Source organism: Hipposideros armiger, unplaced genomic scaffold, assembly GCF_001890085.2.
Source record: "Hipposideros armiger isolate ML-2016 unplaced genomic scaffold, ASM189008v1 scaffold_102, whole genome shotgun sequence".
NCBI classification, from domain to species: Eukaryota; Metazoa; Chordata; class Mammalia; order Chiroptera; family Hipposideridae; genus Hipposideros; species Hipposideros armiger.
The window spans coordinates 3,681,103-3,703,858 of NW_017731452.1; the positions used below are offsets into that span (position 1 = coordinate 3,681,103).

A 22,756-nucleotide genomic window follows, 5' to 3' on the forward strand; every position below is an offset into this window, starting at 1 on the left:
ATAATTACTGTATGTCCTTCTTTAGAACAATTTATCTTAGACTAATGTATATAATGTACATGCAGCTCTTTTTAAATGTTTTTACAATCCATTTGAATTAGCATTATCTTCAGTTAGAAAAATGTTTTGCTATAATCTCTTTACATATCCTGCATTTTTATATGAATTCACTGAACTTGTCAGTCTTTATAATTGGTGTGAACTTTTATTATTAACCAGGGCCAAATGTGTATGCATGACACCACAGACTTTAATTAAACTCATTTGGGGAAGAGGGAGGGAGAGGGAGAGAGAGACGGAGGGAGAGACAGAGGGAGAGATAGGGAGGTTGATTGTGCTGTGCTCTTGGGTATATATACACTTTTGTGATACTGCTTTAGGGGTGGTAATGAATTTGAATATTGTCATTTCTCCATAGATGGAACATTTTCTCATTGATTTGACTACTACATAGAGAGAGCTTTATTGTTTGAGGCTGTGTTTTGATGTTAAATTGGGTTGTATGGTTGGTTTGGTTGAGAGTTTTAATACTGGTAGTCAGCTTCTGGCAAAAATCCACTAGTTGCCTGGTTATAATGCTTGTCATTTATCATATTTTATTGATTCTAACACATACCTTTTATTTTTCACCTTAACATCTTTGAAATCAGGAAGCATCTTTAATTTTATGACATAATTATAATGGCAGTTTTCCCCTCAGTGGTACATAAAGTAATGGTGCATCTAATTAATAAGGTATGGTTCATATATTCCACTCACTTATACTACTTGTTAGGTGCATCGTTTTCTTATTCCTTATATCAATTCCACCCCTTCTTTCTTACTGCGATACTGCATCCAGAATTCATCATTTTGGAAATCTTTCATCTTTTAAGGGTTGGCTTTGGGAGTTATTTTAATTCTGAGATTTGTGTATTGAATTAGATCATAAGCACCACCATCCATATCTAGTCAATAGAGCAATTTAGGAAAAGGAACAGTTAACAAAGAGTGTTTTGAGTAGCACAGTATCCTGATCTGTTACTGTTAGTTCACAGATGGCCTGCAGCCTAGTCTTTTATATCAGATACTATTTTGCTGAATGTACCCTAGAAGAACAGTTAACAGAAAACCTGTTTAGCTTTAGCCTTAGCTGAGATTTTCTTGGATGCTTGCAACTGGGGACACCCTGTGAATCTATAGTAATATCCTGTTGATGAGAAATAATTAGAAATTATATAGTAGTTGTTTTTTAGACCTTTAGTATCTCCCAAGGTGAGCCACTTTAGGTATTACACAGACAATAAGTTTTTGAAAGCTTATTTCAATAGAGAATCATAAATCAGTAATTCAAAAAAAGGCAAGCCAAATAAAAGGGGAAGGAAGGTGGGAATTAATACAACTTTAAATATACAGGGATAAGTTTTTTTATTTAAGTCAGTGGTTCTAAACCTGATTGCACCTAAGTAGGGTGATTTTTAAAATATCAATACCCAGATGTCTTAGGTACATTAAATTAGAATGTCTGGGAGTGGTCACTTGGCATTGAATTTTTTTTTAGTTCTTTAAGGTACTGTTATTATTGTATTACAAAAGCAATGTTTTTATAGATTTACCTACATATTTAGCTTGTTTTTTCTCCTCGTACCTTCATGCATCTCTGATCTTCCATGTGGACCCTTTCCTTCTGCCTATAATGCACTCTTTAGAATCTCTTTTAGTGAAGGTCTCCTCGTGTCCAGGTGTCAGGTTTTGTTTGCCTGGAAATGTCTTAATTCTACCCTATTCTTAAAAGATACTTTTGCTGGGTATAGGTATTAACTATCTATTTCTGAGTAACAAACCATCCCAAACTTAATGACACAAAAACAACAACTATTTGCCCATGAGTCTGTGGGTCAGCAATTTGGGCAAGACTCAATGGGATGGTTTGTCTCAGGTCTACATGGAATCAGCTGGGCTCATTTATGTGTCTGTAGCCACTTGTCAGGTCAGCTGGGGGTTGGACAGTCCCAGATGGCCTCACTTATATTTCTGGTGATTTGCTAGAGTGAGAGAGGCAGCTGGGTAACATACAAGTACTGACAGTTCTGTTCACAGACTCATCCTGAAAAAGTGCTACATACCTCGTTGCTGAATATCACTATGGTCACCTTTGAAGCGCTCCCCTTGGGAAGCTATGCACCGATGACACCAGCACCTAGTCCACCCCACAAAGCAATTTTGGAACTCTTTTTCTGGAAGGGTCATCAGAGCTGTCGTTCTATTACTCTTGAGTACTGATGTCATCAAAATGTCTTCTTTTCAATATTTTCTGTATCTTTGGGTAAAGAAAGAAGTCATTGGGGGCCAGATCAGGTGAGTAGGGAGGGTGTTCCAATACAGTTATTTGTTTACTGGCTAAAAACTCCCTCACTGACAGTGCCGTGTGAGCTGGTGCATTGTTGTGATGCAAGAGCCATGAATTGTTGGCAGAAAGTTCAGGTCATCTAACTTTTTCACACAGTCTTTTCAGCGCTTCCAAATAGTAAACTTGGTTAACTGTCCAGTTGGTACAAATTCATAATAAATAATTCCTCTGATATCAAAAAAGGTTAGCAACATCGTTGCAACAAGTTTATGAACTTAATTGTCAGCCCTTGTATCTCTCATTCAGCTGACTAGCTTAAATTTCTTCACATGGTGGCTGGGTTCAAAAAGCAGTATAGATATGGCAAGTTGCAATGCACAAAACAGTTTTCAAGCCTCTGCTATCATATTTGCTAGTGTTTTATTGACCAAAGCAAATTAGGTGGCCAAGCCTGGATTCCCAAGGGTGAAGGAATTAGATTTCATCTGTTGATGGAAGGAGTGACAATGTCACATTCAAAAGGGTGTGCATATGAAATGGGAGGGATTTGTGGCCGCAAGAATCTATCACATATAGAATTTTAGGTTGGAATATTATTTCTTTCAGCACATTTACATCTTTCCACTGTCTTTTGCCTTTCACTGTTGCTTTTGAACAGTTAGTTAATTCCTGTGGCTTCTTTTCAGATTTTCTGTCTTTGTGTTCTCTTATTCACTATGATTTGTCTAGGTGTGAACTTCCTTTTGTCTGGCTTGGGCTTTATTGAACTTCTTTTGATTTGATATCTTTCATCCTTTCTGGAAAATTCTCAGCCATTATGTACCCCTGCCCCCACTATTTTCTTCTGGAACTTAAGTTAAGTTAGATTTCTTGCTGTTTTCCCATGTCTGTTTTTTTTCTACAAAGGTTTTATTAAGCACAGAGTGGGGAGGCAGGGGGCTCAGTCCTTGGCAAGTGCTGTCATCTTGCAGCCAGGACACTGCTCAGCCCCTCTTGCTTCCTCTTGGCATGGATGTGTGTCCCCATTCATTTCCTGATGAACTTGGCCTGCTTATCCTTGGAGACCTTGAGCAGCCCCAAGGCGCTCTGCTTGTATGAGGCAAAGCTGAAGACCTCTGGGATCATGTCCCATACAAACTTGGTGTTTTAATGAGGCATTCTCGGCTGTGGCCCAGCTTGCTCATGGTCTTGGTCACCTTGTGGCCCTTGTTTTGACCCATGGCCATAGAGTAGTGCAGAGTCATGGCTGCTGCTCTTCATGGCTGCTGTGTTGGAGGGCTCCATATCTATTCTCTTCTAAATGCCACAGTCTGGGTAATTTCCTTTGATTTACCTTCCAGTTTACTAATTTTCTCTTCAGTTATGCCTAACTGCTTAACTCTTCTAATTTCTTTTTTAACGAAATTAACCATTTTTTTCCTTTGTTTAAATTAAGGTACAATTTACATGCAGTAAAATTCACCCCTTTTTTTGGTTTGGTGTGCAGTCTGTGAATTTTAACGTAGAGTCATTCCTTTTATCTATATGTCTATGCTTTTGTCAATGTCACACTCTTAATTACTGTTGCTTTATATTAAGTCTTGAAATCAGACAGTTTGAATCATCTGGTTTTCTTTTTCAAATTGTCATGCTCTTCCAGTTCTGATCAGCCAAATCACTTTTTATATTTTCCTGTTCCCTGAAGATTTTTTTCAAGTTTGTCTCATTTCTTTAAGTTTTGTAGTACGTATATGGTTCCATTGGATCCAATTTTAGTTTTTGAGTTTCTTTCTTAAGTGATAATATTTGTGAAGATTGATATCGCATGACCTTCTTTCTGTTTTAGAAAAGAGAAAACTTACTGTCTGTCTTACAGTTACCATATGGATACATTGGGCTCTTCTGTAATTCTAAGAAACCATCTTTGTAGTTTACTTTAAGCTTTCATTGAACACAGTTGAAAATTCAGAATTTTTCATTTTCTGCCCATAATAGCAAAGAGAAGAACATTAACAGAATAAAATACTTCGCAGTTATATGGATTAGAAGACAAATGTAAAGGGACAAATAGCAGCACTGTAGACCTATGCTTTCCAGTATGGTGGCTGTCAGCCGTTGGTGGCTATTGAGCACTTAAAAAATGCACTTGAGATATGCAGTAAGTATAAAATATACATGGGTTTCAAAGACTTGGAAAGAGAAAGGAAATTTAAAGTATCCCAGTTTTTTTTATGTTGATTACATTGTTGAAATAACTTTGTGGATATATTGTATTAAATAAAATATTAAAATTAATTTCACCTGTTTTTGTTTCTGTTAACTTTTTTTTTAAGATTTTATTGGGGAATTGGGGGGGAGGGGAACAGACAGGTAGACAAATTGCTGTTTTTGTTCTTCAGTCTAGTTGTGGAAGACGTCGCTTCATTGGCCCATGTTGCTATCAGCATTGCTCTCTTCCCAGGTGAGGCAATCAGTCGTCAGTCATTGGTCGGCCGCTCACAGCGGCTCCCTGCAGCTCACACCGGCTGTTGGCCACTCTCGCTGGCTGCCAGCCACTCACGTAGCTCGTGGCAGCCCACTGCAGCAGGGGCTGCAGCCTACACCGTCAGCAATTCATAGCAGCCCAGCTCCAGGTCGAGCTTTTGTTCATCATCTTAGCTGTAGAGGGCAGCGTCACTGGCCCTCAATGTGGGATCCAAACCACAGCCCTGCTGCTCAGAGCTGGCGCTCCCAAGCAAGCTCTTAACCAGCTGAGCCACTCGGCCGGCCCTTTTGTTAACTCTTTTAATGTAGCTATTAGGAAATGTAAAATTACATGTGTTGCTCAGATTGTATTTCTTTTGGGCAGCACTGGACTGTAATAATATAGAAACAACATTTCAGACTGAGTCTTCAGATGACAGTATTCTAGATAAATTTTCTGAAACTCAAAATTCAGTGGTTGAACAAATTATTTCTAAGAATAAAAATGAAATATATATTATTCTCATCTAAGTAGTCATTCAGCATTTCACCATGCAATGTTTTGTGACAGTATTTTGCTAGGAGGATATGTGACAAGTGTTTGTAGATCTTCTATGATGTTTTTGCACCAAAATTTACTAGACAAGTGGACAAATACTGAAGTCAAATGTTTATACCAAGTTGAAGAGAAGGAAATAGGTGACGTAGAAATGAAAATATTCTTTGGATTTATTATTGTGATTGTTTTTCTCTTTAATATTTTGAAAATGTTTTGCAATTATGGAGAAAAGAAGAGGCAGTCTTATTTTCAACAAAATTGAGACATCAAAAAATTTTAAGCTATTACATTTTGATGATGAAAATGCAAGAAGAACCGGAAGTAATGATAGAGTAGAATCTGTTAGAGATGCGTTTTAAATCTGGAATCAGTATTTACAAGGTGGAAATGTTCCAGGTTTATGATTGACAGTTGATAAGCAGATGGATATGTATACCTTCAAACTTAGGAAAATATAGCATAAATATTTGGATTTACCATGTTAAGATGTATATTAAGATTTCTAATAAAGTTTTTCACTTTATTCTACTGTATATTATAAAGTATTTAGTATAAAAATAGCAAATGATTATTTTTCCTAGTGTTCTGAAGGTTAAGTATAGCAAATATAATCTGTCATCTCTGTCTAATAATTCCAATAGCTGAAGTCTTTTAAGATATGTTTCTTTGTGATTCTGCTGATTCTCACTCATGGTGCCTTGTTTCATAATATGTTTACTTATTTTTACTGTATGCTGCTCATTATCTCTTGGGAAATTATTTGTGGGGATAATTTGGGGCCTAAGATCAAAGTGCTGTTGTTCCGAAAGGATTTTTATTTGCTTCTGTCAAGCAGTTTAGGCCACACCTAGTCCAGTACCCCCTTAAATCAGCTACACAGTCTTGAGGTTTTCTGAAACTCCCAGACAGTGCAAATCTGTAGAAGGGCTAGTTTATTTGTAGTTCACCCTTCTTTAAGGGTGTAGCCTTTTGAGATTCCAGCTTAAACCAGGGAGCATTTCATATGAGATTTTCTACCTTGTGCAGATCTTGGGCTTGGTTTCTGCCCACATGGCCCTTCAAAAAGGAGGATCCATTTTGATGGGTTTAGCAAATGCCTTCAAGGGAAAAGTGAGCTTTTGAGCCCTCCTATGTTTTTTTGGGTACCCCCTTTTCCTTTGGCTTTAGCTTGGTAATACCTAAAGTATTGTTAGCTCTTTGTTGCTTTTATGAAGTTACTTTTCGGGCCGGCCGAGTGGTGCGTTGGTTAAGAGCTGGCTTGGGACTCCAGAGGGCCCCTGTTCGGATCCCACATATAAGGGCCAGTTACACTGCCCTCTACAGCTAAGATGCTGAGCAACAGCTCAACCTGGAGCTGGGCTGCCGTGAGTCACCGGCGACGGCAGGTGGGTTGCCATGGGCTACCGTGTTGAGCCAGCGGCCAGCAGCCAGCGTGAGCAGCCAGCAGCCGCAGTGAGCGGCCATCCAGAAGCGGGCGACTGATCTGCCTCGCCTGGGAAGAGCGCAATGATGGTGCCAACTTGGGCCAGTGAAGCAACGTCCTCCACAACTGGACTGAAGAACAAAAGGATAGCAACTTGTCTGTTCCCCTCCCCCCAATTCCCCAATAAAAATCTTTAAAAAAAAAAAAGTTATTTTTCAAGCTTCCAACATTTTTAGATGACACAGTTGAGAGTTGTTAAAAATAATCTAACCTATTACCAGAAATGGATTACTACATCTACTTTTTTTTTTAGGCTCCCCGTTAATTCACATGTACACCAGATTTAGGATACTGTTGCTTAAGTACTTTGCAAGTACAAGATAATATGTAGAAGTATAAAAATTAAATAGGTGGAGACTCATGTTTTAGGAGGGAGAACCTAAGAGTCCTTAAAGCCAATGGGTAATGTTAATTTCAGCTTAAACACACGCACACACACGCCAGACAAAAACTTTCTTTTCTTCAGTTAATAAAAGGATGAAACAGGGGTGGCCGGTTGGCTCAGGTGGTTAGAGCACAGGCTTATAAAACCAAGGTTGCCAGTTTGATTCCCACATGGGCCAAAGAGCTGCGCCCTCCACAACTATAATAGATTGAAAACAACTGCTTGACTTGGAGCTGATGGATCCTGGAAAAAACACACTGTTCCCCAATAAAATTTCTTTAAAAAAAAAAAGGATGAAACAAAATATTTTTGTTATCTTTGGTTAGTACCTGGATAACAGAAGATCACCCACCCCATACTCATGAGTTGTGACTAGTGGAAATGTATGGTTACAAAAACCTCTTATATCAATCTTATTTTGAAGGTAGCTGAATCCAGTAATTTTATTTATTTAAGGTTCAATTTTTTTACAGTGAGCTATTTTTCTAATCTGCTGTGTGTGTGTGTGTGTGTGTGCGCGCGCGCGCCCATGTTCACACAAAGCAATTATCATATGACATTCTCCAGTTTAAATTTAAATTAAAAGGATTTCATTTAAATTTTTTTTCCTTCCATTGAAAGCAAACAAACCTTCTTCCCCAGTTATTTTCTGTTACATTTACATACTGCTGTAGCTAAGGAAATGGTCATTTTTCTTAACACTTAACAAGTGGCTTTGCTTGCCACTCTTCTTTAAGAACATGGAGTATTATGTTGCTCTGGGCTACACAAGCTAGGAATTAGATATTTAAGTATGATAGGCAGATCAGATATTTTGGTAATTTGTAGTAGGCTGTTGCTGTGATTCTTGGATCTTGAGATTAGCAGTTTCAAATTAGATATGTCTTTACTTGAACAGCAAAACAAATGTTTTGGAGTAGTGTGTCAGAGACATGGTAGAAGGTGAATCAAATTGGTGTGGTGGTGCTTAACAGCTGATACTTTTGTCCCCGCTCATATTGAATTTTGTAGTTGACAAGGCAAAAGAAGAAATATATTAATACACGTAGTTGAGCTGTAAAAATGAAATTTTTGCCCCTTAAATGATTTGACAACTCTGTGTGCTTTGTAACATGCTCATACATAGTACTTTGGTTTATTATGCATGAAAATAAACACTGATGTTTACATTTTGCACAATGTATTGTATTCTGTCTAGGATCATTATCAGCTGAGGAGGTCACTATAAAGTCAAACTGGAGTTTATTCCAAACACTAAATAATTCAAAATGCTTTGAATTGCAAAATTGAGCATGTTAATATTTATCAGCCTATAAACACATACCACATTTTTACATCAGCGATCTAGCCCCATTATTATGAAAATGTGAGCAAGTTCTCTTCCTACACTTGTCATTTTGTTTAATGCATTTTTTTTTCTCTCTTAACTTGCATCCTTGTAGTAATTGTAGCAACAACTACTACAAACCAATAGCCACAAAACTCTTTTTTGGTGGTTTTGTTTCACAGACCTATCTCTAAGAAAATAAACATGATGACTTCTTTCCAGGGCTACCTACATGTCATCAGCTTCTAGGCCTTCCAGAGAGGCAGGCATTTTATTTTTAATAGTTCCAGAAAACTCCCATTTGATTTGATCTGCTGTGAGACCATCATTAAAATTCCCTTTGGGGTTTCAGCATACCATAGCTGCAGCCGGGGATCTGTTAATATAATAGAATTTATTTAATACTGAGATATAAACTTAGTACTTTGCCATCTGCCCGTTTAAAAAAAAAACAGATGAGACTTCAAATAAGCAGGTGAAAATCTGATAACTCTTCTAAGCCTTATTAAAAAATGTGATTTGAAAAGCTGACAAATCCCATTGCGACTAGATAGATATAGGTTATAAAAGTATGTCATGTTACTTTTGAAAAATACTAGACAGAAGTTGCTGTTAAATGTGCTTTGGAACTAATGGGCCCATTTTCCAGAGTGTAGAATAATTAGCTTTAATGTATTAAAAGTACCATGTTCTTTTTTCCCATATCCCCTTAAATTTGGGTGACTTCATTGCATTTAGTATATAGTGTGCCTAATACCTTTGGATTTTTTTTTTTAAGATTTTTATTGGGGAATTGGGGGATGGGAACAGCGCTGGGGAATTGGGGGAAAGGGAACAGACAAGTTGCTGTCCTTTTGTTCTTCAGTCTAGTTGTGGAGGACGTTCCTTCACTGGCCCAAGTTGGCACCATCATTGCGCTCTTCTCGGGCGAGGCAGGTCAGTTGCCGGCTTCTGGACGGCCGCTCACGCTGGCTGCTGGCCGCTCACGCTGGCTGCTGGCTACACACGGTAGCCCATGGCAACCTACTGCAGTAGGTGCTGCAGCCCACGCCGTCGCCAGCGACTCACAGCAGCCCAGCTCCAGGTTGAGCTGTTGTTCAGCATCTTAGCTGTAGAGGGCAGTGTCACTGGCCCTCATATGTGGGATCCGAACCGGGGCCCTTTGGCATGCCAAGCCAGCTCTTAACCACCGTGCCACTCAGCCAGCCCCCTTTGGGCTTCTTTAAAAGAAAAGAGATCTAGTTATTGTGTTATCATTGTAACTTTAAATAAACAAGGGCTAGATTAAAGAGTGGTAATATTACTCTAATGTTTCTTTCACCTTTGTTTCGTCAGGGTGAAGTTTAAATAAAAAGTTCCTGTTTCTCATATATCAGTTAGGAGTTATGATTCTTTTGTAGTAACACAAAGTCCTATACAAACTAGCTTAAGCAAAAAAGAGAATTTGCTTCCTTTAACTGTAAAGATAAGGTATAATACTGGCTTTGTGCTTAGCTAGGTACTGGCGATCAACCTCTTGGCTGGACTGATTTCTTTCTTAACATCTGCTTTGGGGGCTGGCTTCTTTCACAGCGTCCACATGGTGGCAAGGTGACCAAAGTAGTTCTTATCCCCGCACCTCTATTTGTGCTTGCATTATTTGCAAATGTTTTATAGTTTGTCATTGTCAGAGTCCCTGAACCACTTGGGAATTTTATATGTATATGTTTGGAGTCATTTGCTCTCCCTATTTCAGGATTAAAAACTAAGAGTATGACTAAGAGTAGATGTTGTCTACATTCTAAAAAAGAAAAGTAGATGACATCTGGGGAACTCATACTTTATTTCCTCAACAAAAATGTGTCTCCCCCACTTCCCTTTTTTTGCCATTGTCCTACCATTCTTTACTTCATGTATTAAATAGTTGGAAAAGCTATACCACAGTATCTTCCACTCATAGGTCGAGAGACAAGATTGGATCCCTGTAGTATAGGATATGTAATTTTAGTCAACATATTTTCCTTATAAAAAGTTCAAAAACACCAAAAATTTTGTGGAGAGAAGTCCATTTCTCTTAGTAAAAAACTTTAAACCTTCTACTAAAAGAACTTCTAGTATTCAAAGTCAAGTTTTATACAGTGATGAAATAATCAATAGGCTTTTATGTTGCTCTTTTCTAACATCTTGTTTTTCTCCTATTGGATTGTTTTGCTTTCTTATAGTGAAAGCAAAAGGGATTGTGATTTAGGAATTTGTAATTATCTCTTTCTTACTGTAATATAAAGTAGGTGAATTATCACCAGCTTAGAACTGTCCTTGTATGAATTAGTGACTATTTTTTTCCTACAGAAATTGTTTAAATCCTGGGCTAATTGTTTCTGAGCCAATAGCCAACCTGTATTCAGGAGTGGGCACACATTTTAATAATTAGCTCAAGGAAAACATAATAAAGTTAATCCATTGCTAATCCATATGTTTTGGAACATCTGATGTTCCAAAGCAAGATATAAATATGGGTTTATATATTCTAAACCAGGTTCCTCAGCATAAATGAGAGAAATCCTTGTAATGATCGTAGTTCTTGCCATTGAAGGAGGAGCTAGCAGGAGACTTCTTTTCTCCCATCTGCAGTCTGTGAAAATTTTGCCACTGCTGCACTATGTTATGGAAACTGATTACACACATTAACAGTTTCAATGTTATATGCCAGGTTATTTTACACAAAAATATTTGTAAATCATTCTTTGGAAAGTGGAATCACATTTTAAATGTACTGATCGAGTTGACAGATTTAAAGGAAACGTGATAAGTTTTCAGTTTTTGACCTATTTTATGTTTTGTCAGTCTGAAACAAAGCCACCAAACAAAGACAAGATTATGATTTGGGGAGTTTGGTGACCTGCTCTAGTTTTCAAAGAAGGAAAAATTGCAATTTGTGAACATATTTTTAAAACACCACAGTGGTCATTTGATCAGTATGTGAGAATAGTCCATCAAGTTGGTATCTCCAAGCAAGCTATAACTGATTAAAAAATGTTTTTATATGGATGGTTTTTATTTTTTCCATTTCACCACAAAAATCCTGTAAAATAGACGGAAGGAAATTACATCTTTTTATATTAGCATCTCATCTTTATTTGGGTATTTATCAGTAGATCCACTGTTGAGAAAAGAGCTAGTTAAAGTCACAAACAATGATGTCATTGAACTTGCAAGTTGAGGAAATGAATATCAATAAGATACATCCATCAAAAGATAATTTTATTCGTGCACTTTACAAAGTTCCTGTCCATAACTTAGTTCTTTTCCTGACTATTCATTTTCATCATGATTTAATGAAGTCCCATCTGACTTTAAATGACCATCTGATAGTTAGCAGTTATATATTGACAAAAGTGTAGGAGTCTCAGCCCATTTATTGAAGAAATCATGTCTTAAATCATTTTGGAACAAAGTAGGGTTTAAATAAATACTGAGGAATTGTAGAAGGTTTTTTTTTTCAAGTCTGATGTGTGAACAGTAATTCCCAAGTATCTCCTATGGATGACTATTTTATGTTGTATCTGGTTTTGAAGACTTCTGTCACTGAGACCTACCAGTGTTGTAAACCATGTTTCTTTGGTTGAGAATGTTGGGTGCAGATTCTTTGGTTAAGAATTTTTAATAATTAATCTAGATTGGTCATTTGTGTCTTTGTATGTGAGTCCTGCTACTGTCAGATGGCTACTTCTATAAAAGTGCTTTTTACCAAATTATGCAACTTGGGTATACAGTGGAAACTTTTAGCAGCCACAAGAAGACCAAATAATGGCAGTGTAAGAACTGGAGTTGAAACTGCTAAAGAGTGTATACCTATTTTAAAGAATGATCCAGAAAATTGCCATTTACCTAGCTAATACTGTTAAGCTATGTCAGTGTAAGAAATGCCCAAGCCTGTAGAGAATTTTTATGAGTTGTATGAGCAAAACTGATGACGTATTGCCAGGGAGCAAGATCTCAAATGCTCTAGAGCAGGGGTCGGCAAACTTTTGACATGGGAGAGCCACCAAGATCAGCAAACTGCAGCTCGTGAACTGTGGCTCTGAAGTAAAATTGAAAATGAAAATAAAACTATCATAGTTTCATTTATAAAATTTTTAAAGGCTATTATTCACATAATGGTGATTATGTAAAAATATATTTATGGCTCTCAAATAATTTTTAAATTGTTTGTGAGGGACAGGATTGGCTCTTTCAGGGGTCAGCAAACTTTTGAGACGGAACGTACCCAAAGAGCCGCTTGTGGCTTGCAAGCTGCAGTTTGCTGACCCCTGCTCTAGAGAATAACAGTTTTGCATTTTCTTTTATGCATTTGGAATTAAGGAAGGAATTTAAATAAGATTACATGAAGGTGGGAGAGAGCAAGATAGGGATTGGATGATAGGGTAGTTAACAAGATTATGTGTTGGTAGTTATGCTTTCAAGAGGTATTATCTGGTATTTCAAAAGTGTGTTAACCTTGATGCACAAGAACAATGGAAAGGGCTGGCTTTGAAACCCTTCACTAAAGAAGCTATAGGTCCAGGACTTGGCTTCGCACCATGACCTGCCCAGTTAGGAATTTGTGATTTATTAAAGCACCACTTTTTTGTCCACAAATTGTTTAACAAGTGAGTTTAGGAGAACCTGAGTGTTGATGTCACAAAGAGTGTTCTGTTTGGGGCAAATTATGCTCAGAAACTGAGATTGTCTTTGCCAATAATTTATTTAACACAGGTTCACTGTGGGAATTATAATTTATATTTCACAAGCCAATAGCATACAGGATAGTGTCTCTTAATAGGCTGTTAAAGAAATAGCATACTCCAAACCAATGATAGATTAGTTATATCATTGTTCCAGGCAAAGGGGAGATGAAAGAAATAAGGTGCAAATTTCGTTGAGGTGTACCTTCCTACAAGTTGATTCTCAGTAGAGTGAGTCTTTCCAGCTAAAAGCTGAGTATCAGCTGCTAGCTTAGGTCCCTCACTTCTGGGGCACATAGCTAGCAGGTGGCGGCGGCACTGGTGTTGGCAAGCAAGGTGAGCTTCTCTGAAGGTTATTCCTGAGGGACCTTTGCATGGCTTGCACCACTGCCTACAAGTAGTAACCTCACCAAGGCAGGAACAGATGTCTCTTCTCTTCCAATAATCTTCTATACTCATATTCGGCATACTTTCTTTCTTAAGTCAAATGTCCAAGCACTCTAACCTCAGTGGTTCTTAAACTTGGAATCAGCTGGAAGCCTGGTTAGAACACAGATTCAGTAGGTCAAGGGTGAGGGCCCAAGAATCTGCAGACAATGTTAATGCACTTTGAGAACCACAGTGGCTTGTATGAATGTTTTTACATGTTTGTGTTGGTCAGGTCAAAGTCCTCCTTACTTTTAATATTATTTGAGCTTACAATTCACCTTATAATTTGTGTTTATTGTTGTGCAGTGTATTGGGTGGGCAGGAAAGTGGAATTTTCATGTGTAATTTCAGGTTCAACCTAATCCTTAAAATTTTCTTGCCCTATAGAAAGCAGTTCATAAAATGCATTTTGCCAGCTCAGGGCAAACTAAAAACTATTTTTATTACCTATAGTAATTAACCTAATTCAGGAAAAAGCAGGCTTGGGGGAAAGGCTAGCTAGCATTCAAAGTGTGCAAGCTCAAAAATTGCTTTTTTGAAATTAGTATTACCAGTTTTGATATATAATAGCATTTGAAATTGTTTTTAGAATCTTGGACCTAGTTACTCAAAGCTAGGGCTGAGTTTGTAAAGGTTAGATAGTTTGTCTGTTGGATTCAACATATTTCCAAGGCTGCTCTAACTTCAAACATTAAATTAGCTTATTAGAGTAGTCGGAGGTGTGTTATTGTGCAGAAACTTGTAGAAGTGAGTGGCAAGACAGAAATATAGAATCCATCCCATAAATGATCTGTCTTTCAGCTTCTCACATCTACTGCCCTTGTTTGATGTTATGAAAACATAGCATTCCAAAAGCTAAGTTTTTCTACATTGTACCTTCATAGTATAACTATGAAGACGTTTTGTGTAAATCTTTCAAAAGTTTTTTTTTTTTTCAGAGAATTGCTGCCAAGTTTATTCCCCATCTCTTGAGTTTTGTTTGAGTCTTTGTCTTATTTCAAAGAGACTGAGAGAGCTGTTACCCATTTGGTCCTTGAATTATAAAAGTCCAATATTTCTGAAACCTTAAAATTAAAAAAGATATTTTTTAATTTAGAAAATTCTTATGTTTTAAATTTGGGATTTATCATATTTTATGGCCCCAAATAGCACATTCGATTTTTGGCAGCTTCTGTCCTGCCCGTGCCAATGAAAGCAGCACCATATGGTGTGACTAGGAAACCCACACCCTTGGAGACAATTGCCTGGCATAAAGCAGAGACACTGCTCCCCATATGCTTAACCTCCTAAGCCAAAATATTGACCAAGATATATTAAGATTTTAGGACATTATGGTATCTTATCAGTTGAGTCTCACAGCTCTTTTCCTACCAGCTTTAACATTTGGCCACATTATGAACACACATACTCAGAACTTCATAGAATCTCTTACTTCACCTCAGAAAGAAGCTTCTGAATGACTATTGCAAGAAAGGAAAGTATGTACCTTTCAGAATACAGTTAATAAGTCTGTTAGTTCCCTGTAAGTGCTAGCACCCCTCCACCACTGTGCCCTCTCTTGATAATTATCTCTTCTCTCCTACTCACCCCACTCTCCTGACCAAGTATCCAGAAAGAAAAGAGTTTGCAAATGTCGATCTTAGGGTTTGGTGTAAGTATTGGAAGATAGGCTGAAATTTGTAGTTCTATGTGATGCAAAGAGTAGAACATGACAAGTGGAAGGGACGAATCACTGTTCTTCTCTCACTTCTGTGTATTTTGTCCTTTGTTGAATAGATGTATTGGGTTGTCAGAAAAGTCGTGACGTATTTTTCTATGTTTTTTGTTGCAAAAATGTTTCATGACTTTTCTGACAACCTAATATTATGTTTTCTAAATAACTGCCTTCTGCCTTTTCTTTGTTTTATGCTAGAGCAGTCATTTAGTTCATTGTGACCTTCATCCAAATGTTTCTCAACCTTATAAAATTACTCTTAAAGGTATCCAGTATAGCATCAGATAATTCTCATGAAAATAAAGGCACACAGGTAGATTTTGTTTATTGTGTAGATTATGTTTATTAGCTTTTGTGGGGAAGGATGAAACTTTCCTCTACCATTCTAGGTTCTTTTAGCTGGTCTAATAATCAAATAGACATGACACAGATTAACAAGAGAAAATCACCAAACTGAATTGCAGACGTACATATGGGAATACAACACACACAAGAGGTTCAGAGACAGAAAGGAAAATGAGGTATATATGACATTCTGAGCTAAGGATGAGGAAAGGCACCTTGGGACTTCAGGGAGGAGGAAGGTCATTCACAGGATGAGAAAAACAGATGTTTGGTAATTAGAAATTTGCCCTGCCCTGTAGATAGGTCATAAAAAGTTATTTCTGGTGATAACTCTTGTTATGAGCAAGGCCTCTAATTTAAATTATTTAAGAGAGAGGTAAAAGTTTCGTTTCTCAATTGCCTTTTCAGCTCAACATAATTCACATGCCAAATTGGCACATCCTGGGGAGGCCTGTTTTGAACCCCTTTACTTTCAGTAACCTTATCCAGTTATTCTTGAAACAAATGTTGAGCACCTTCTATGTACAAAATGTACTAGGCACTGTATATAAAAAAATGAAATAGACAAAATTCCATCCTCTAAGAATATACAAGCAGGTTTACTAGAGAGAATACAGTATAGTATGGTTGTATCTTGAGGCAGCTCATGAAATTACACTTTCCAAAGACTCAAAGGAAAATATTAAATTCAGCATTACAGAGAAGTGCTTATAAATGTTATTGCCTGGTCTGCCAAAAAAATGCTTCAAGCTCAGAGAAAAATTTATAAGGCTGGTTCAAGCTAAGTGACACATAACTGAAAAATTAAATATGTCCCTAAACATTTGATGTTATCTCTGAAATTTGCACATCTAATTGTCATGTGTGGTTTTTCAAAGTTGAAATTTTGAGAAATTATTTTTTAATTTGAATATAGTGAAATATTTGTTAGTAATACAGATACCTTATATTTAAATCTTTTAGACTAATAACCTACAAGTACTTTCCCTTTTGAGGTGCTAATAGGAACATAGTTTAAATCAGTGTTTTCCAGCAGGAATGCTTTTGGCATGATGAAGGGACTATTTCTCATTGTGCATCACTGTCCTGTGCATTAAAGGACATTTATATTTTTTATATTCATATAAAAAGTTGAATACCTGCTTACAACTGTTTGGCCCAATAACATCGAGGAAACTTTTATTAAGTATAAGTGAATACCAGTATGTATGCCTGACATACTGTTTTTAAAAGCAGTAAATTATATTGGGTTGTTGGAAAAGTCATGACGCATGTTTGCGACAGATGGCACTAGTTCATTTTTGGAAGTACTAGAGTCATTCGCATCTATGTTATTGCTACTTCATTTGACAGCTGATAGCTCTAGCTTTATTCTAAAAAAAATTGAGCGATTTGGCTGAGTTTTGGAGATTTTACAACAAGTCAAAGATGGAAGACCAAACTGTGCATTTTTGCCATATTTTACTGTTTTACTTCCATAAAGGGAAGAACGTGCATCAAGCTTGTGAAAAGTTGCATAAAGTTTACGGTGACAATGCTCTACAAGAACATCAGTACCAACGATGGTTCACGAAATTCCGTGCTGGTGATTTTAATCTCAATGATGCTCCTCGTTCAGGGAGGCCCACCAAAGTTGATGATGACAAAGGCATTGATCAAGTCAAACCCACGTTACATGACACGAGAGATTGCAGAAACATTGAACTTCTATCATTCAAGCGTTCATGACCACCCGAAGAATCTGGGATATGTAAGCCAGCTCGATATTTGGGTTCCACATGAACTCAAAGAAGTTCATTTGATGACAAGTATAAACATCTGTAATATGCTCATTAAACGTGAGGAAAACGATCCTTTTTTGAAGCGACTGATAACTGGTGATGAGAAGTGGATTGGTTACAATAGTGTGGTGCACAAATGGTCTTGCTCCCGACGTGATGATTCGCCTCAAACGACATCAAAAGCAGACATTCATCAGAGGAAGGTTATGCTCTCAGTGTGGTAGGGTTTTAAAGGTGTTGTGTTTTTCGAGCTCCTACCAAGGAACCAAACAATTCAAATGTGTGCTGTTGGCAATTGGACAGTTTGAACGAATCCATCATCCAGAAACGTCCAGGGCTTGTGAATTGTAAAGGAGTTGTATTCCATTGCGACAATGTGAGACCATGCACAAGTTTGATCACCCGTAAAAAATTATTGGAGCTTGGATGGGATGTGTTGCCACACCCACCATACTCCCCTGACCTCGCGCCATCAGACTTCCACTTGTTTTGCTCTCCAAAACTCCTTGCGTGGTATAACGTTCAATTCAGATGAGGCTGTAAATCAGCACCTTGGTCAGTTTTTCGCAAATAAAGACTGGTCCTTCTATGGACAAGGAATTATGAAGCTCACTGAAAGATGGCAAAAGTTTATCGTACAAAACGGGCAATATAACATTGATCTTTGTTCTTTATATAAATAAATGACCTTTGAAAAACAGACAAAATACGTCATGACTTTTCCGACAACCCAATAGTTCAAACATTGCCCTCTAAATGCGAATGTTGCCTCCCAAGTCAGTGTGATAAACAAAAGTGTCCCTTTACATTTCCAAATGTACCTCATTGGGAATTAACCATCTGCTTGTTACATAACACCTCTTCTCTCTGTACGTGTGTACCAGATTTTACTTTCTGAACTTTGAGGGTTGCCCTGAACTTTAATAAATAAAACATCTCCCTTTCTTTTTGGAAAATAGAAATGAATATATACTCAGATATCTAAAGGAGGAGTGTCCAGCTTGCCTGGTGAAGGCACTTATAATTTTGGTGTTTATAAATTTCACCAAACACTTTCTCATACTAGAGACAATATCCACATCACAGCATGGAAGATACAATACTCCACCTAATCTTTTCATTTTAACAGTTTTATTGAAGTATATTTTGTATATCATAGAATCCACCTATTTCAAGTTTACGATGATTTTTAGTAACTTTACTGAATAGTGCAACCATCACCATAAATCAGTTTTAGAATGTTTTTATCCCTCCAGACAGATCCCTTGTACCCATTTATAATTAATTCCCATTCATTCCCTCACCTAGACTCCACCTATCTACTTTCTGCCTCTAAATTTGCGTTTTTGGACATTTTATATAAATGGAGTCATCAGTATGTGACCATTCCCTTCTTAAAATATTTCTCTGTCGCTTCCCTATCAGACTGTTCTTAGTCACCTCCTCTATCAAGTGCTTAAATGTCATGCTTCTATTCTCATTCAGTCTCGGTCATTTCATTCACACCTAAATGTGATGATTCCCATGTCTCTATTACCAGCCTAAACCTTTTTCCTGAGCTCCAGACACATATTGCCAACTGCATCTGTGGGGCCAACTCCATCTGTTCACTAGCCCCTCAACCTCAATATCTGTGGAACTGAGATGTTACCCCATGCCCAGTGGGCCTGGATTTCACTTCTCAGTGAAGGTACCACCATCTACTTTTTCCTCCACCCTGGAAACTAGGACAGCCATCATCCTTCATTATTCTTTCCACCACTTCTACATCTAATAAATTACCAACTCTGAAATCACCTCCTAAATACCATATACACTGAACACTGTCAGCCTGAATTTAAATGATATAAGTATGCAATGTAACTTGAGTCAAGAACTGTAGAGGGCTAAGTCAAGATCAGGCCTTAATAGGAAGGGTAGTAAATTCTCATTCCACCAGCAGTTTTAGGTTTTGAGATTCACAAGAATAAACTCAGCACAGGTTTAGTAACAAGATATCTTTAATAAATTTCAGATTTAATCTTATTATAATTTAGTTTTTTAAGTTTTGTTTTTTATTAAAATTACATGTAAAGAATCAGTAGATCCTCTAAAGTTTAAAACACATAGCAATCTTTATTTCCCTTATAAGTATTTTTTAATTAAGACTAAAGCAGATTCTGGCTTTTACCTCTCTTCTCCCCTACACTGTAAGAAAAGTTTTCCACTTTCTATAGAACAGAAGCATAATTTATAAGTTTCCTTTCTCACAAAACAAAACTGCTACTGACATAACAAATTGAACTCTGTTTGCAGTGGTTTGACACAGGTAGAGGCAGTTTCCTGTTTAGTAAATAAATACCACTATTTGTATTTTCCCTTTACAAAAGAGTAAAATCCTTTTTTTTCTTTTATTTAGCAGCAAGTTTTAGTTGAATAGAGAGCATTATAAGTTTTATGCAGAATCTTCATTGACTTAGACTTACGGGATCCTGGGATCATGAAGGCTGAGTGGAACTGGTGAAGAGCAGAATGGAACAGGGAATAGCATTAGAAATGAATTATTAGACTCAGTAGAAGCTAGCAAGAATGTCTTTTCTAAGCAACTATTGAAAAACTAAGAAAGGGGGGTTTTTCTTCCTAAGAGATGACTTTCCCATTATTTCCCCTTCCCTTTTGGATTATTTTTCCATTTGTTTTCTTAGGGACATAACCACCTTTTGCTCTTTTGTTCTGTTTTCTTTTTCTCTCACTTCTCAGCCCCTCCTCCTTTCACATTTCTTCCCCTTCAACAGGCCTAAGAAAATGCAGGCCCTTTCTGCCCCTTATATGAGATTGACAGCCACAGCCATGGCCATGCACCTCACCCTACGGCCCACGATCCCTCAGTCTTCTAACTTTCCGAAATAGGCGCTCATAAGAAAGAAATGAAGCAGAATTTACTGAGATTTCACATGAAGTTGATTGATTTTACCTTATACATATGTTGTAACCAGTTTATATCTAATTTTTAGAAATTCTTAAAAGGATGTATTAAAGGAATTTTAAAGAGTTAAAAAATTGTCCTTTTTTCCTTCAGATCTAATCCATTGGTGTTTATTCCTATGGGATTTTCTTCTTGGTCATTTCTGAAAGCATCATTTGAAGGATGACCATTTTCTTCTGTGGGAATTGGATTTAAATAAATAATGGTGATGAATTCCTTTAGAGGTGTGCAGAGGAACTCCAGAAATGTAATTCTTGATAACCCTTTTCTTCCCCTTCCCAGTGCTTTTTCATCAAGAAACCAAAATAGTGGACTTAATTTTCTGAGACTAGTCCTCTTAGACTTCCTTATTTAATAATTTCTTGTCCTGTCAGCTTGAAGTCATTGCACAGTTGTTTTGGTCTTACTTTGGGTTTTTTGTTAGAGAATTGCTGTTAAAATGTACAGGTCCGAAAATAGGTCAGAAAGGAAAAATTGGGGAAAAGATGTTTATTTTATTGTGACTCCAATGACTGACAGTTTGCCTTTGGAAACCTAGAGGTCAGATAGAATTTCTGTCAGCCAAATAACAAATGTATATATTGGGTTGTCAGAAAAGTCATGACGTATTTTTTCTGTATTTTTCAGTGCAAAAATCCGTCATGACTTTTCCGACAACCCAATAGAATGCCAATGTGTGCCTAGTATTGTGGTAGCCCAGGAAGGAACTTCCTTAAATGTAACTTATCTTAAGAAGAAGAATTCTACCAGACTGGGGTTCTTATGATCAACCAAGAATTTACTTCATTAGAATTCTAATATTTTCAGGAAGAATTTCAAAATAGATATAACTTGGAGCCAAATTTATGTCAACAAAATTATTTGTGCCTTTGCCTGCTCTTTGATGTCAGAGTTGCACCAAGTAACAATTAATTAAGAACATAGATTTGAAATTTTGATTCAGTTTCAGATTGAACCAGGTGTCCCTTGGCAGATATTTTTAGAATGATGGAGATGCTAAAGGGCTTGCTGTGAGTCGGGTTCTCATTCAGAAACTGACATTGAATACTGACTTTAAAACTTTGAATTTTAATGCTGAATTATTATTCTTTTCTAAAAATACAAGTTTAAGCTGTCATCAGTGGATTAAATGAAACTACTTTTTATGTAGCACAAGAATACAGCTTTTGGTATCAGAGACAATTTAAATAATCCTATTTGGAAGTGGATATTTTTCATAGATGTAAACTGTTGTGAGTAGGTAATTATATTATTGGAGCTATCAGAGGGATTCAGAAAGGCATGGCTCTACTTTTTATGGGAGAAATGTTTGAAAAAATGTGATTTTATCTTTTCACCATAGTTCACATGGAAGGCATTCTAATGGCAGAGCATGGGATTAATGATTGGCTTCTCCCAAGTCATTGCATGAGTTAACTGGTAGAACAGGAATTGGAATGAACAATTCACAGTCTCACCCAGTCCGTTGCTTTCCTCATTATGCAAAAATAAAAAGAAAGCTAAATATGAAAAAAAATTTCAATTTTGTCATAAATGGAAACTGTAGCCTTAAGCCAATACACAGATGTAAGACACTTTTGTTATAGCTGATCTATTTTGGTGGCAATTATGTAACTAGATCTACTTAATCTTAAATGTTAAGGCAAGGCGATTAGTCATCTTTGGGAAAAGAATCTGCCGTTTGTTTTTTCCGTTTTTGTTTTTCTAATTTTTTAGAGAGGGTGTATAATTATATTAAATAACCTATTGGTGAACCAGGGAACAGGTTTAGGAGGTAACTTACATTTATGGGAATGTGTTTTTGTTTTTAATTGAGGTACTACCACCTCCAAGGGGGCAGGGGGAACAAAATAAAACTAGAAAAACTTAGAAAATTTTAATGGCCCCAAAATGAACTAATAAGTGGCAGTTTTAAACCAGGAAAGTCAACTTTCTATTCTTATACATTGTTTCTTTGTTCTGAAAACAGTGACAATTTTAGTAACCAGTTGAATAAATTATTTTGTAAGTCATGAATATTGAAATTGTTTGTTCAGTGTCAAGCCTTTTGGAAAGGAAGTATTCACTTCTCTTTCTTTTCAAACTTCATTAACTTCATAACTTGCACATTATGTTTTAAAGTGTGTTTTTGGTAATTTTTAGATAAAGTTGAAATAAAATTCTGGCTAAAAGTTTTTAGTAAGTTACTTAATTAGATAAAATATTCTAAGAGGTGCCAGCCGAGTGGCTCAGCTGGTTAAGAGCTCGCTTGGGAGCGCCAGCTCTGAGCAGCAGGGCTGCGGTTCGGATCCCAC

The 22,756-nt window shown here is 36.9% G+C and overlaps 1 protein-coding gene across 2 annotated transcripts in view; it reads left to right on the top strand.

Annotated features, from left to right (window-relative positions):
• The window catches only part of GLG1 (golgi glycoprotein 1), a 113,771-nt gene that overhangs the window by 27,416 nt on the left and 63,599 nt on the right, over positions 1-22,756 (top strand). The gene's annotated exons all lie outside the window — the stretch shown is intronic.